The sequence below is a fragment of the Delphinapterus leucas genome, chromosome 17 (assembly GCF_059928025.1).
Source record: "Delphinapterus leucas isolate spDelLeu-1000000601 "Yukka" chromosome 17, BTC_Dleu_Yukka2, whole genome shotgun sequence".
In the NCBI taxonomy this organism is placed as follows: domain Eukaryota; kingdom Metazoa; phylum Chordata; class Mammalia; order Artiodactyla; family Monodontidae; genus Delphinapterus; species Delphinapterus leucas.
The window spans coordinates 71,181,790-71,197,610 of record NC_143145.1 but is presented as its reverse complement, the minus strand read 5'-3'; the positions used below and the strand labels follow the sequence as shown (position 1 = coordinate 71,197,610).

At 41.7% G+C, this 15,821-nt stretch overlaps 1 protein-coding gene across 6 annotated transcripts in view; it reads right to left on the bottom strand.

The window, feature by feature from the left end:
- The window catches only part of NCOA2 (nuclear receptor coactivator 2), a 271,444-nt gene that overhangs the window by 123,646 nt on the left and 131,977 nt on the right, over positions 1-15,821 (bottom strand). The window contains exon 2 of one of the 6 annotated variants that reach the window (XM_089899039.1): positions 894-15,821. This exon is cut by the window's right edge and continues 26,401 nt beyond it. The exons of the other annotated variants lie outside the window; for them this stretch is intronic. The gene's annotated coding sequence lies outside the window, so the exon portion shown is untranslated. The remainder of the gene's footprint in view (positions 1-893) is intronic. 6 annotated transcript variants of the gene reach the window in all.

The following is a 15,821-nucleotide window of genomic DNA, read 5'->3' as shown; positions in this document are numbered from 1 at the left end:
ATGGCCAGATAAGAGTTCTTACCTCCATCAGTGTCAATTTCAAAAGGGAAATATACACAATATAATAATATATGTGGTTTGAAACATACACACACCCCAAGTTGGGCACATCTGGTCTAGAAGTTAACTGAAAAACATATTAGTGAATTCATACCTCTAGTAAACACTGTATAATAGTTAACCCTTTTCAGATAAAGCTTATGATTATCTTTCCCCAATCTCAGATTTTTAAGTACTACACCTTCCAAGGTTGAGAGAAAGATACAGACTGCTAAGAGAATTAATAGCATTAGCATGAGCGAAAGTGGACAAGCAGAGTCTAAAGATTAACTGCATGTTTTCAGCTTTCTGCACACAGTAGCATAAGGATGTAGTAAATCAGAAAAAGTTAGGTACTCTATACAACAAAAAATCATTCATTCAAGGCCTCAGCCAAAATAAGATTTATTACCTAACTAAAATTTAGATAATTTCAAATTCACTGCAAAGCCCTTCCTTTTTTAAGGCTTGAATTACAAAAGGATATTAAAAAAAGTTAACAGATACAAATATAAAGCTTATATTTATTCCTTAATGAGTAAGATTTGCATTGGATTCTTCTTTGGAAATTTAGAAAATGCTTACCAATTCATTTCCTAAAACAAGCATGAGACTGTATTTGGCCACATAAAGAAACTGCAAGAAACCTTTAATCGCTAAATAAACACATAAGAAATAGGGACCACGAAGGAATCAATTTGGATAGCACTGTATGTATCTGTCCCCAAGAACACTATATCACTGCCCGGTTGTCATGCTCAGTTCTCCCTCGGCAACACGCACATCCAATCCAGAAGCACACAGAATTCCAAGAACACTGCCAAACATTAAGTCAGAGCACTTGTGAAACACACCTTGTAATTGTCCACAGCCTTTGCAGTTCAAACCAGAGCTCAGCAGCTTGTCCTTATCTTCACCAGTGATGTAAATAAAAATACCATACATCACTCTTCCAAAAGAAAAACCAAAAAACCCCACAATTAGCAATAAATTTAATGCCTCAGAGATAAATCTCCTGTGTTAACCCAAACCAGCATTCTGCCTTGATGTAAACCTGAGCACATGCTGAGTGCCCTGCTGCTTACCTCCTCTATCACTTGCTTCCAACGATAGCTGACAAACTAGCCTCACAAATCCTTTTTTAGCTGCTGATCAGACAGATCCCCCTTTGACAATCCAGCATGGTGGAACACTCGAAAATTCTTCCTGCTTCTATTCTATTGCTTGCTCTAAAAACCAGTTTCCTTTTCATTGAGATAATAGCCTTTTCTGCAATCACATGACTCAGAAGCTACATTAGCAGAGCTTTATGATAATAGACTAAGCCTCTACCCCCTCCTGTTATTAAGGGGATGTCTTTCTCTTTCTCTTTCCCTTTCCCTCTCTCTCTCTCTCTCTCTCTCTCTCTCTCTCACACACACACACACACACACACACACACACGTGCCCATCATGCACATGCACTCACATACACGGGTCTAAAATTATTTATTCTTCTTGGAATTATCATAATAAAGAAGTATACTCTAACATGAAAACACTAAAAATTTCTAGATCTGCCTGCTAAAAATAACTGCTAAAAACAAACATTCTGATGCATGGTCTTCCTTTCAGCAGGATGCAGCACGCTGGCCATGAACACTCCCCAGTGAACAGTGTATGAAGTGGGACAGTCAGAGGGAAATGTGTATTCTCCTGTTCTCTAGAGCTTTGCCCCCAGAGATATAAAGCTGACAAATCTGGCATAACGAACACTGTGGAGACATGATAGCTACTCACACATTGGGAATTAATTAGTTTCACGTATTAGTAAAACACCATGTAAGCATACTTTTTTAACACCAAAATGTATTCTTATTAGGAATACACCCTGTGTAATTTATAAGTTATTCCAAGAAGAAGAAATATTACCATGGCCAAAGCAATCTTAAAATATAAAATTCAAAAGTTCTTTTGAGCCTGGCCAATTTGATTGATTTCTGATAAACCATCAACTTTCAAAACACGCATGTGGAAACACTAGGTCAATGCCTGACACACAGTGGTTGCTCCACACTTTTTTTTTTTTAATGTCCTTGGTAACAGGTTGAAGTACTAGGCAAAGAGACAGCAGTGGATTACATTATCTTCTTACTTTGTTTTCATATCAAAGAATCTTTTAAATCTACCAGACAAGCAATTTGGGGAAGGAGTTTAAGTGTAAGAATGTGCTGAGAAGTGGAAAATGGAGAAAAAGATGGGCTAAGGCGTTGCCCCAGAAGCAAAATCACACTGAGGCATAACACACAACTGGGAGAGCGCTGCTACCAGCAGACTGAAAGCAAGACAGCCTGTTCAACTAAGTCAACAGATGAAGCTACATTTTACATGTTTGGGTTTTATTTATTGCCTTGGTTTTCTCATCTCAAAAAGGGAAAACATACTAGATATTTTCATTTTTTAACTTTTCACTGTGCTAAAATACACATAACATTAAAAGTTACCACTTTAAGTGTACAGTTCGGTAGAGATAAGTCTATTCACACTGTTTTGCAACAGCTCTCCCGACCTTTTTCATCTTGCAAAACTGAAACTCTGCACCCATTAAACAACAACTCCCATTTCCCGTTCCCTCCAGGCCCTGGCAAGCACCATCTACTTTCTGTTTCTATGAATTTAACTACTTTAGATCCCTTGTATAAGTGGCATCAGACAGTACTTGGGGGTGTGTGTGTGTGTGTGTGTGTGTGTGTGTGTGTGTGTGTGTGTGTAGATATTTTAAAGAATAATTATTTCAATACCTGGAGATCAAGACGAAGAGTTTTCATCTCACAAAATCATTTTACACAAACTGCATTATTCCTAAGTAAACCAAGCCAAAATTATATTCTTTAATACAGAAAACCCAAGAATTGTTATAGATACAACTAGACAGAAGGGATTATTATCATATAAAAGTTTTCTACACAAAAACTCTGTAATTTCTCAGGATCCAAAAAATTTGATAATTCTAATTCTGAAACTCCTAGTTTACTCTAATTAACCACTCAACACATAAATAACTTGCGTAGGGTGGAGTGGGTGTTGAATAATTCTCTTCCAGTCACTGGAAGGGACTGTGGCCACTCTGCTGGAACATGGTACCAACACCTCACCAAGTCTCCAGTGACCACACAGGGGTCAATGAGCACAGCTTCCATGAGGACCTGAGCAGAGAAATTCAGATACCAGGAAAATATACTTAAAACATTTAAATGCTAGCACATGGTGATACCTCATCACAAAAAGCCAAAGCACAAAGAACCTTTAAAAGTTATAATGATCTTAACAGCCACCTAACTATTTTCATTACAGCGTACTTAAAATCTAAAGTCAATAATCAGCCAGGGCATTATAGGAAACCAATGTATCATAGGAAACCAATCTCATAGTAGATATGAAAGAACACTTTTTTAAAGAAATAGCATAAAAACTGTAGGGGGCAGTTTTGTGAAATCCATCCACCTAAGTTTGTCCTTTTTCTGCTCACAACATCATCCAACCATTTCTACAGCGGTAAGGTGAGGTCACAGACACTCTAAAATGACCACCATGTTGTCCTTTAACTTCAATGGAGTTTTTTGTGTGTGTGTGTGGTACATGGGCCTCTCACCGCTGTGGTCTCTCCCGCCGCGGAGCACAGGCTCCGGACGTGCAGGCCCAGCGGCCATGGCCCACGGGCGCAGCCGCTCCGCGGCATGTGGGATCTTCCCGGACCGGGGTACGAACCCATGTCCCCTGCATCGGCAGGCAGCCTCTCAACCACTGCGCCACCAGGGAAGCCCTCAATGGAGTTTTTACAAATAATTTCCCAGCCAATCATGGGCAGCAGCAAAATTTGCTGTGAATTCGCTGATCAAATCCATCACAGTAAGAAAATGTCTCCTGCCAAACACTTCCAAGTAAAATGTCTTACTCCAGATTCTGTGCTTACACTTCAAGATGGATTGCTGTTAGCAAAGCTGCCCCTCTGTCATGTTTTCTGCTGGCAAGCACAAATAGGTGAAACTGTCTAACCCCATCCTGAGGGCAGACTGGTGGCTGCAGCAGACTCTATCATTATCAATTTTAACCCTTTTTCTTCACTAGGGCAGTAGTGTTTACAACGGAATTAGGTTAGACGATTTGTAAAGATGTTTCTACCTATAAGGTTTCCCAAGAGTGGTGCTTATATATATATAATTGTGATACATTTCTTAAACCAAAAGTCTGGTGGGAGGTAAAACAAGGATTCAATAGGGTGATGTTTCACTTTTTATAAATCAAGGTGAAATTTACGTTCAGTGCAATAAACAAACCTTAAGAGTAAAGTTTAAGAGTTCTGACCAATGAAAGCACCTACGTAATCCACGCTCCTGTCTAGATATACAGCACTGTCATAGCCCAGCAGAGCTCTCCTGTGCCTACCCGCCCCTCCACCAACCACAACTCTTACTTTCTGGTATCACAGATTAGTTCTGCTTTTTCTAGAACTTCAAACAACGAGAATCATACAATAAGTATTCTTTACGCTTCTTTCAGCATAATGTTTTTGAGATTCATCTGTGTTATTGCATATATTAACAATTTGTCCCTTTTCAGTGCTAAGGGTAATTCCATTGTGTGAATATACTGCAGCTCATCTATTCTCCTTTGATGGGCATTTGGGTTTTTTCCAATGGGGGCTTGTGGTAAACAAAATTCTAAAATGGCTCTGCAAGATCTCCCCACCCCCACCCCCCCACCATGTACACATCCTTCATAATCCCCAGCACTGTAAATATGGTGGATTTTCACTCTAATGATTAGGTTATGTTACATGGCACTATTGACCTTAAGGTAGGGAGATTATGGAGGTGGGCCTGGCCTAATCATAACGGATTTTCTCCATCTGGCAGCAGCAGAAGTCTGAAGCCTGAGAAGGATTCTATATGCCTTTGGTGATGTGAAGATGGGGGAAACCACATGTCAAGGAACGCAGGTGACCTCTAGGAGCTGAGAGTGGCACTCAGCTAACATCCAGCAAGGAGAGAGGATGTCAGTTCCACCGCTGCAAGATCCTGAATTCTGCTAACAACGAGAATGAGCTGAAAGTGGACTCCCCCCCGCAGAGCCTCCAGTGAGAACTCATTCTTGTTGACACCTGCATTTCAGCCTGGTGATGCCCTGAGCAGAGAATCACACCAACATCATGCTCAATATCTGATCTACAGGTCGGTGGGCTAGTAATTGGGGGTTATTTGTGGTAATTTGTTACTCAGCAAAAGAAAACTAATGGGAGGGGGGTTACGATATACAAGTTGCTACCGATACACTTGTACAGGTCTTTTCGCAGACATGAATTTTCATTTCATGCAGTTAAATACCTAAGAGTGGAATTGGGGGCTCATGGATAAGTGTAAGAAACTGTCGCGGTGTTTTCCAAAGCAGCTTTACACTCCCACCAGCCATGCGTGAGAGCTCTGGGTGTCGCACAGTCTCACCAACGTTTGGCGTTGTCAGTCTTTTAAAGTTTAGCTGAAATTCTACGCGTGTTAGCAGCCTTCTGCACATATGGGGTGTGATCCTCGTCCACTTCCTTCTCCGTAGAGTTTTTATAACATTTACAGATAACACCACATAAAGCCCTGTTCCGTATTCTTTGTCAGCGTCTCTTATCATTATTATTATTTTTTGGGGGGCGGTACGCGGGCCTCTCACTGTTGTGGCCTCTCCCGTTGAGGAGCACAGGCTCCGGACGCGCAGGCTCAGCGGCCATGGCTCACGGGCCCAGCCGCTCCGCGGCATGTGGGATCTTCCCGGACCGGGGCACGAACCCGTGTCCCCTGCATCGGCAGGCGGACTCTCAACCACTGCGCCACCAGGGAAACCCTGTCAGCGTCTCTTAGGAGTTAGGTTCCTCCGCACTGGAGCATAAACACTGAAGGGCAGGGATCGTACCTTTATTCCTCTAAATCCTTGCCGTCACCTATCCTAGTGCTGCTTCTATAGATTATGTAGTCAAATTTATGTATTGACATTTCTTTTTCCTTAAAAAGGTAACTATGTAGCAACATGAAAAATTGCTAATGAAGAGGCCACTTTGTAGGGAGGAAAGAGTGTGACCTTGGAATTACAGTTTTAGTTTGAATCCACTGCTAGATATACAACCTTGAGCAAGTTACTTAACCTCTCTGAGTCTTAGGTTCCCCATCTATAAGTGGGCGGGGGACATGCCTACACTGCATTGTTCTTGTGAAGATTCTATGAATTCTATGGAAAGCAAGTAGCCCAGAGCCTGGCATAGGAGGACATCAACTGATGGCAGCTATTATTAGCTCTTAGTTTCTTATGATGTTCAGCAAAAAGAAGAGAAACAATATCTTTCTGTTACAACTCTACAGAGAGCACGGAAGAGAATACATAAAATGACATGAGTTGGAGAAGGTGGATGAGACCATAGTTGATTTTAATTCTAATCTTTAAACCTTTAGTAATGTTTCCATAATTTTAAAATATAGCAAACTGCTGATAACTTCTAAAACCGGGTGAAGGGTACATGGCAGGGGGGTTATAAACACTATTCTAAATTTCCATTATATACAAACCTCAAGAACTAGAGTTCACTGTACCAAAAAAAGGGCAAATATTTACTCTACAAAGATTTCTTGATACACTAAGACCATACAATTTATTAATTCAAATGATTAGAAATGAGATAAACCCTGAAGGTGCCACATTTAACAAGTTGCAGTGTGAACAAACTTTAGGACATTTATGAAATTAATTTTGTTAACCCATTAGCATTGTAATTCTATATTAAACCAAAATACCAAGTTTTGAAAACCTGATAAAATATCATGGAATAGTTAATCTATCTGTTAAATACATTTTTAATGCAATAAGGGATAAGTTGCATAAATGGTAAGTTAATAAAGTGAAAAGTAATAATACCCACTGAAGTGGCTGTTTTCATTAGGCACCCGTGTCCACAGAATTATGTCACTTGGACCTCTGGCCTCCTTCCTCAAGAGGTGAGCCAGGGATAGAAAGAAGGCCTATCTGGGAATATCCTGCCTGTGGATGTCAGCATGCTAACATTAACTAAAGATTTCATTCTTCTGACATGTAGGAAAACGTGCCTTCGAGAAGGCCCAACTGTGCTAAGCTAGCAGTGAGTGCTATTTTGTTGGGTTATTTCCAATAAAAGGCTTATGCAAACAGCAGTGCATACGTGTCTATGATACGACTGCAGGAGATTATACCCACACAAAAGACAGCTGAGGAGAAGGACTAGAGAGCACAATCACTTCTAAACAGGATTTGGCCAAGCTGCCACTTCATGAAATGAAATAATATACAAACAGCTCACTATGTTTCCAACTCAGCATCTGTGCTTCATCCAAGGACTTGAGAAGCATCACCTACCGAATGTGATTCTCCTCCCAATCAGTCCACATGTGAACTACTCCAAAGAGTCGCACTGATTCTTTGAAGTCACTGAGTACCCCTGGGTTACAACTAAAATTCCTAGGTGATCTGCTAACCAGAATGAATGAGAACCCTGGCGGTCTATCAGGGTTTATACCTTATATTCCTCAGGATTCTAAAAATGGCGAAGGCTCAGGGAGCAGATTAAATACCACAGGAATTTGACTCACTGATTAATCTAGCCCTCTGAAACTGGCATTATTCCCTAAAAGGCTCTGACAGGATCAACGACCATTTCGAATTATAAAATCACGAGGCTAAAAAGAACGTGAGAGCCATCTCACGCTGGGACTCCAGAAGTCTTCCATCTCAAATTCCCAACGTTGGATAACTCCACAGTCTCCAGTTAGACTTTTTCAATTCGTAACTTTAGTCATTTACATATTAATTAAGTACAAATCTTCCCCAACTGTTAAGAGTTCAAAAAGTAACCAAAGGCTGAGACTAGACCATACTGCTTCTTTCTGTGAAACAAATTTATTTATTTTTGGCTGCATTGGGTCTTCGTTGCTGCGCACGGGCTTTCTCTAGTTGTGGCGAGCAGGGGCTCCTCTTCGTTGCGGTGCATCAGCTTCTTCTCATTGCAGTGGCTTCTCCTGTTGCGGAGCACGGGCTCTAGGCGCATGGGCTTCAGTAGTTGTGGCACACGGGCTCAGCAGTTGTGGCTCGCAGGCTTAGTTGCTCTGCGGCATGTGGGATCTTCCCAGACCAGGGCTCGAACCCATGTCCCCTGCATTGGCAGGCAGATTCTTAACCACTGCGCCACCAGGGAAGCCCTGCTTCTTTAAAATGCTGGGAAGGACTGAGGTTCTAGGGACAAAACAGAAGAGCTATACCCTTTGGTCATGATGGCTAATGGCCTCAAACACACCTTCTTGTCCTCCTTAAACTCTGGTGGAATAACCAGATTTGCTCTTCTGACTCTTCTATTCTGTGGACCCTCTGTGTATTAAGTGCTCCCAACTAAAGCCAAAAGAGAGTGACAGTCACACACACCAAGGACTGGAAGAGCCTGGCTCGCTGTGCTCACTGGATCGTAAAGGAACGCTGGGCAGGTACTAATATGATAGTAAGACTTCTTGTTTTTTCTTTTAAAGATTTGTTTATTCTTTATTTATTTATTTTACTTATTTTTGGCTGTGTTAGGTCTTGGTTTAGCGGCATGCGGGATCTTCGTTGAGACATGCGGGATCTTTCGTTGTGGCGCGTGGGCTTCTCTCTAGTTGTGGCGTGCAGGTTTTCTCTTCTCTAGCTGTGGCATGCAGCTCCAGGGCGCGTGGTCTCTGTAGTTATGGTGCCTGGGTTTCAGAGCACGTGGGCTCTGTAGTTAGCGGCCCACGGGCTCTACTTGAGGCCAGAGAGCTCAGTAGTTGTGGCACACCGGCTTAGTTGCCCTGACCAGGGATTGAACCTGTGTCCCTTTCATCGTAAGGTGGATTCCTTACCACTGGACCACCAGGGAAGTCCCACTTTTTGTTTTTTTTCTTGACAACCTTTTTAAACATAGATCTGACTGAAAGTCTTCATTTATTCACAAATCTGGCCATATAAACAGAAGAGACAAAAAAAGCTTCTCTTTGTGAAGATGCTATATTCTGAGGCAAATAGTTAATTATTCATCTATTCTAAATTTCCAAAGGCATAAGAGGCACTTGTGACACCAGGTGCTGAGGAACGTGCGTTCTGTGTTTGTCTAGAGGACTGCATCTCGCACAGCACAGCACAGCACTGTATCTCAGCACCAGAGCCGATTCTGGCTCAGCTTCAAGGGTCACTTGTTAAATGCTTCTGAATGAGGTGGAGGATTTCTTCCTCCTTCCCCTCACCCCTGCTCTTTCTTTTTCTGCTTTCCCCTTAGTTGTTCCTTCCTTTCATAATATTAAGTTTACTTACCCTTGCTTGGAAGAGGGTATATCATAGTATTGATAGCAAGTACAAGAAAAGAGTGGAAATATCATTAGAGGCAAAAAAGTAATCTTTCCTTAAAGCCCCACAGGCCACAGCAATAGTTTATAACAAAGGAAAAACACGTGTGATTCCTGACCTGATGTCTTTCACTTCTTTCTTGCTCTTGTTTCTTTTGTAGCTTCAGATTTATTTGTTTCATTCAACAAATACTTATTCAGTACCAATGTCATGTAAGGCACTAAGTCAGGCACTGGGAATACAAAAATGGACAGGACAAAAAAAGCTGTGCCCTCTAGAGACCCATCATCAAGGAAGGCAAACAGAGAAGTAGGCAAAACTTATATGATCAGAAATGCCATCTCAAGACGGGCTGTTACAAGACGAAGAGAGACAATGCTTAACTTTGAAAGGGAAGGGCCAGGAAAGACTTCAGAGAACGGTAGGACAAGCAGGACTCTATCAAGTGTGTGAGGAAGGGGAGAAAGAGGTGCAAAAGCAGGGGAGCATGAGAGCACATTTCTCACTCGGGCTCCAGTGACATTCCCAGGATCACAGCCAAAAGGTACCTAAAAGAAGGTGGGGGGAGAAGAGGCTGCAGAGGTGGGCGTGGGCCAGGCTAGGATGAGTTTTGTCTGCAGAGCTAAGGAGGATGAAATTCATCTTGTAGGAAGGAGGAGCCCATAAAAGGTTCTGAGCAGATGAATAACTAACTGTTTTTCTAAAAGAGAAAGATTTCCATAGGTAGGAAGTTTATGAAATGATTACCACTTGGGGAGACGCATTAGCAAGTTGTAACAATAAATCTGTGAGAAATGATGAGACTGTATGTAAAACAAGATACCTACCCTGCCTTAAGTCTAGTACAGCCCACAAATAAACCCTCACATATATGGTCAAATGATCTTTGACACAGGTGCCAAGATCATTCAATGGGGCTTTTTATACTTGTCATTTAAACAAATGGTTCTGTGAAAACTGGATAACCACATGCAAAAATAATGATGTTGGATTCTTACCTTACATATATAAAAACTAACTCAAAGTAGATCAAAGACCTAAGCATAACGGCTAAAACTATAAAATTCTTACCAGAAAACATAGGGGGAAAGTTTCACGACACTGGCTTTGGTAATGATTTCTTGGATATGACACCAAAAGCACACATAAGAAAAAATAGATAAGTTGGCCTTCATCAAAATTAAAAACTTTTGTGCATCAAAGGATACCATCAACAGAATGAAAAAGCAACCTATGGATTGAGAGAAAGCATTTGCAAATCATATTTAGTTGATAAGGGGTTGATACCCACTGTAAATAAAGAACTCCTACAACAACCAAAACCCCAAAAAATTTGATATTAAAAATGGGCAAAGACCTTGAAAAGACACCTTCCCAAAGATATACAAATGGCCAAAAAGCACATGAAAAGATGCTCCAACATCACTAGCCATTATGGAGATGCAAATCAAAACTACAATAAGATACCACTTCACACCCACTAGGATGGTTGTTATCAAAAAACTAGAAAGTAAATATTGGCAAGGAGAAATACTGGAGAAAATGGAACCCTTGTACATTGCTGGTGGCATGTAAAATGGCATGTGGAAAACTGTGTGATGATTCCTCAAAAAAAATAAACATAGAATTACCATGTAACTCAGCAATTCCACTTCTGGGTAAGTACCCAAAAGAACTGAAAGCAGAGACTTGAACAAATGTTTGTACATCTATGTTTATAGCAACATTATTCACTTGGTAGAAGCAACCCAAGTGTCCATTGACAGATGAATGGATAAATAAAATGTGGTATACACACACACACAGATACACACACAATGGAGTATTATTCAGTTATAAAAAGGAAGGAAAATTTGACCTATGCTACAAGATGGATGGATGGATGGATGGATGGTGAAGACATGTTAAGTGTATGTAATAAGCAAGGCTCAAAAAGATTAGAACCTCTTATATGAGCTTCCCAGAGCAGTCCAATTCATAGAGGCAGAAAGTACAATGGTGGCTGCCAGGGAATGGCAGGAGGAGGAATGTGGAGTTAGTGTTTAGTAGGTACAGACTTTCAACTGTGGAAGATAAAAAAGTTCTGGAGATGGATACTGGTGATGGTTGTACAGCAGTGTGAATGTACTTAATGTCACAGACCTGGACACTTAAACATGGTTAAAATGATAATTTTATTATGGACATTTTACCACAGTTTTCTTAAAACTCGATACAGTCATACTTTAGTTAGGCTATGTCAAAAATGTCCTCATATTCAGAGCTTTGCTTATGTTTTCTACACTGTCATTACTGCCTCAATGAAAGAGTGTTCTTTGTCAGCTGCCAGGATAGTTAAAATTTACTTCAATTCATATGAAGTAATACATTTAGAACTCAGTGGTTAGACTGAAAATTATCTCTAGCCTCTAAGAAGGGAAGCCAAAGCACAACAAACACATGACCATTCCTTTGGGAAGGATACCTCTGGTCTCTTCTATACTGATCATAACCTCCATGCTAATGGAGCCACCTGCTGTGTGCCCACGGTTTCGAGAGATTCGTGTTAGTTTATTAGTAGTCCATTAAGTAAAATTACCCCCAAATTTAGGAGTATTTTCTGCCAAACTTACAAAACAGGAGATAAAACCACGTGTCAACTAAGCAAGAGAAGCTCAACAAAAAGGTTAGAGAACAATTTACTTATTAGCTCAGAAGTGAGAGAAGTAAGAATAGCTTAGATATCTAAAATCTTCCTTAAGCAAGCCATGAAAAGCAAACATAGGTAACTCTATATAATCCAAGCTAACAGATGATTTCTAATTTATTTCTATTTTACTGTGGAACAGAGTAACTGATGTACACTAATTCAAAGGCAAAAATACTGAGACACGAAATGAGACTGAGTCTCTCAAGGCTGGACCCTGTCATGGAATCCGTGAGGCCTGGCAAATGCACAACACACGTGCTGTGGTTGCCCCTTCTCCCCCGGCACAGCAGACACTGCTCATGAATCGCTTGTGAGCCTGAGTGTGGCCTCTCCCTTCTTCCAACCCAGCACCCCTGGCAGTCGCTATAATCAATGGGATCGGCACCAGAGTTCTGAAGGCTTGCTTGCCTCCCCAGCACCGGGGCGAGAGCGGAAGAGAGATTTGGGGTGGCCGTGAATCACACACAGAGATGATCCAGAAGAACCTCTGCTAATGCACGGAGGATGCCACCACCACAGGGCAGATTTTGCAACACCAGTTGCTACGTGAGTGGAAACTGAATCTGTTGCTTTGAAGTAGCCACCTCTCCTTCCGGAAGCTTGTTTTAGACATGAATAAAGATCCAGGCAAGCCCTCGGTGATATCCTAAACGGCAGTTCTTTGAAGACAGAGCTTTTATCCTTGATAGGATTGAAGAATCAAGGGGCACGACTAGGGATATGCTCTTGGAGTTTTGTTAGAAAAGTGATTTGCTGGTAAAGAAAACCTTCCCCCCAGCAGAGGAAGGTTTCTGGATGGCCAGCTACTCACCCCGTCTCTCTGATCCCGCTGCTCCCTCCTGGGTTTTACTCAGACCACACCCCCACCCGTTCCTAGAAAGCAGCTGGCAGAAGGCAGAGTGCAGAGAAATGGAGGCAAACTGACAAAAAAGGTGTTCAGAGATAGACCTAAACCAGCCTGTCATGGCTACTGAGTGGATCTGGACAAGCAATGGGAACCGAAGTGCAGCTGTTTCATGGTTGTACACGGAGGTGTCAAGACCACGGCTACGTTATCCAGTCAGACCATTCCATGAGAGGATAGTTTTATTATTTTTGATGTTTTATTATACTTCCCCCTTAAACATGGCCAATTTCATAAAGAAGCCCCATTCTTTATAAGCAAGGCATCTTACTCAGATTACATCAGGTCAAAACTATTTAACAGACTAAAGGGGGAAAAAAAGCAATAAAGACACATTAAAAAAAAGAATCAAACATGCTTAGCACTTACCATGTGTCAGATATTGGTAAAGCTGTTTATTGATATTCTTATCTCTTTTCCTCCCAGCAATATTATCCGGCTAGTACTATCATGTCTCCCAGTTTACTAAGGCACAGAGAGATCAACTAAAGCTGGTAAGTAAAAGGAGCAGGGTTTGAATTCATGCAGTCCGGTTCTAGAGTCTGTGCCTGTACCCGTTACACTCTACACAAAAAGAATAGAGGGTACTTATGCTTAATGATCCCCAAGTGTGCAGGCATTATGCCAGCTAGGTGTTCTGCACGTAGTGTCCCACTGGTTCCTCCAAATACCATATGACACTGGCTTAATCTTCCCCTTTTAGGGAAAAAACTGAGGCTCAGTGAAGTTAAATAACTTATTCAAGGTTACACAATAGAAAAATTGTACACACCAGTTATTTATTAGGCACAAACTACATGCCAGCCAATCTACCATGTATTCTCTCTTTAATCCTCTCTACAGCCCTGTAACGTAGGTATTAATTCATCCCTATTTTACAGCTAAGGAAAATGAGGCTTAGAGAGAGGTTCGGTAACCTCATCAGAGCCAGATCAGTAAGAACAAAATTTTAACCTCAGACCAGTCGAGTCCCACATCCCCAGTTTTTCCCCTCTGATGCTGCTGTAAATAAAACTTTATGCATAAGCTATGATATGCAAGGCATTATGAGCGGTACAAAGATGATTCAGCTCCGTTCAATAAGTTTGCAGTATAAAAAAGGAGAAAGGGCTGCTACGCAAATCACTATAACTTCCATTCATCTATTCCTCAACTATTCATCGAGGTCCTTACTATCTGTAGGCACTGTGGATATAGCAACCAACCAGATAAAAATCTTTGCCCTCCTGGTCTTAACAATCTAGAGAGGGACAATAAACAGATAAATGAGTAAAAGATACAATATGCAAGCTAGTGGTTAAGTGCTAAGGAGTAAAAAAAGAAATGGAGGGGGGTGAGCAAAGAAGGGAAGCTGGGGACATTTCAGCTAGGGCAGCCGGGGACTCTGCTGCTCTCTGCTAGACCTTTAGACAAGTAGCCGGCCTCCATCACTGGGACAGCCAACACTGGCCTCCTCGCCTTCCCAAACAGGCCACAGGGTCCCTGGCCCTCCTGAGAGCCACGGATAAATCTATTTTCTCACCATTTCCTTCAAGGCTGGTACAACTCGGCTTCTGTCAGAACACCTTTATCAATACTTGGCTTCAATGACACTGCACGATCATGCTTCTCTTCCTACCTCACCTCCCTGACCTGTGTTGAGTCTACTTCTCCCTGCCACCAAGCTAAACAAACAAACAGACCCCAAAACCCTGTGGCTATCACTTGAACAATACCCTTGGTTTTGCTTCTGACTATAAAGCCACTCCTTGCAGATCGCATCTGCTGATGCAGGTCCTGTGATCACATCTGTAAAATGGGGACATGATGCACACTTCAGCCTCACGACATCACCTCAGCTCCAGTGCCCAACTTCCAGCCCCTTACAGACCTCTTTCCTGGATGTGTCCGAAACTGAACCCCTCACCTCTCTGAGGACACGCCTCCTCCTCTATCTGCTGCTTCTCATTTTCTGTCACCCAGTGAGTTTTCTGTAACTCCTCCCTCTCTCTCAATCTTCAAACCCAATCAATTTCCAAGATCTTTAGATAATACTTTTACAGTTTCTCTTGATCACATCTCCTTCTTTCTATTCCTCTGCAATGGCCAGGATTTTCTCATCTCTAAAGTAGGCTTCCCCAGGAATGTCTCCAACGTGTCAAGGTTCCCCCTTTCCCTACTTATCCTAGGATCAGTATCAAATTTCAGTGCCATGGTCCCTTCACGTTGAACTTGGGCATAGAAATCACCATACAGTAAAATCCTCAAATCACTGAGGATTAAGCGTGATGAGTATTAACAACCACCTATCACAGTTCTTAACATGCAGTAGGGACTTAAAAAATGTCAGTTCTCTTATTCTTATTCCCTGTGAAATCAAATAGGGATCTGGCATTCAGAGGCCTGTGCAATCTACCTAGTTTTCTAGGTTTTCCAAGCAAATATTCCTCTAGCTCTGTGGTCTCAGTTCTGGCCAAACCAGAGTGCCCAGTGTTCTTAGACTTGACACATCACTCGTGTAGTCTGTCCCTTTCTGTTGAGAGTGAGGTGTCCCCCTGCCATTCTCTGCCTCTCTAAACCTCCAAGGTTCATCACCTCAATAGCCACGTCCTTCTGAAGTTTCCCCTCAGCCATTCATACAAGAGACCTTTCCCTATCTCAATCCCCCAAAACCACCAACTGAACTCTAATAGCACCTTACAGTCAATTTATAAATACGTATCGATCATTTGATATGTGCCGGGCAATGTATCAGAAACTGGGGAGACTGAAATGTAAAAAACTACTATATTCTTTGTATATCATAGTTATTATTAG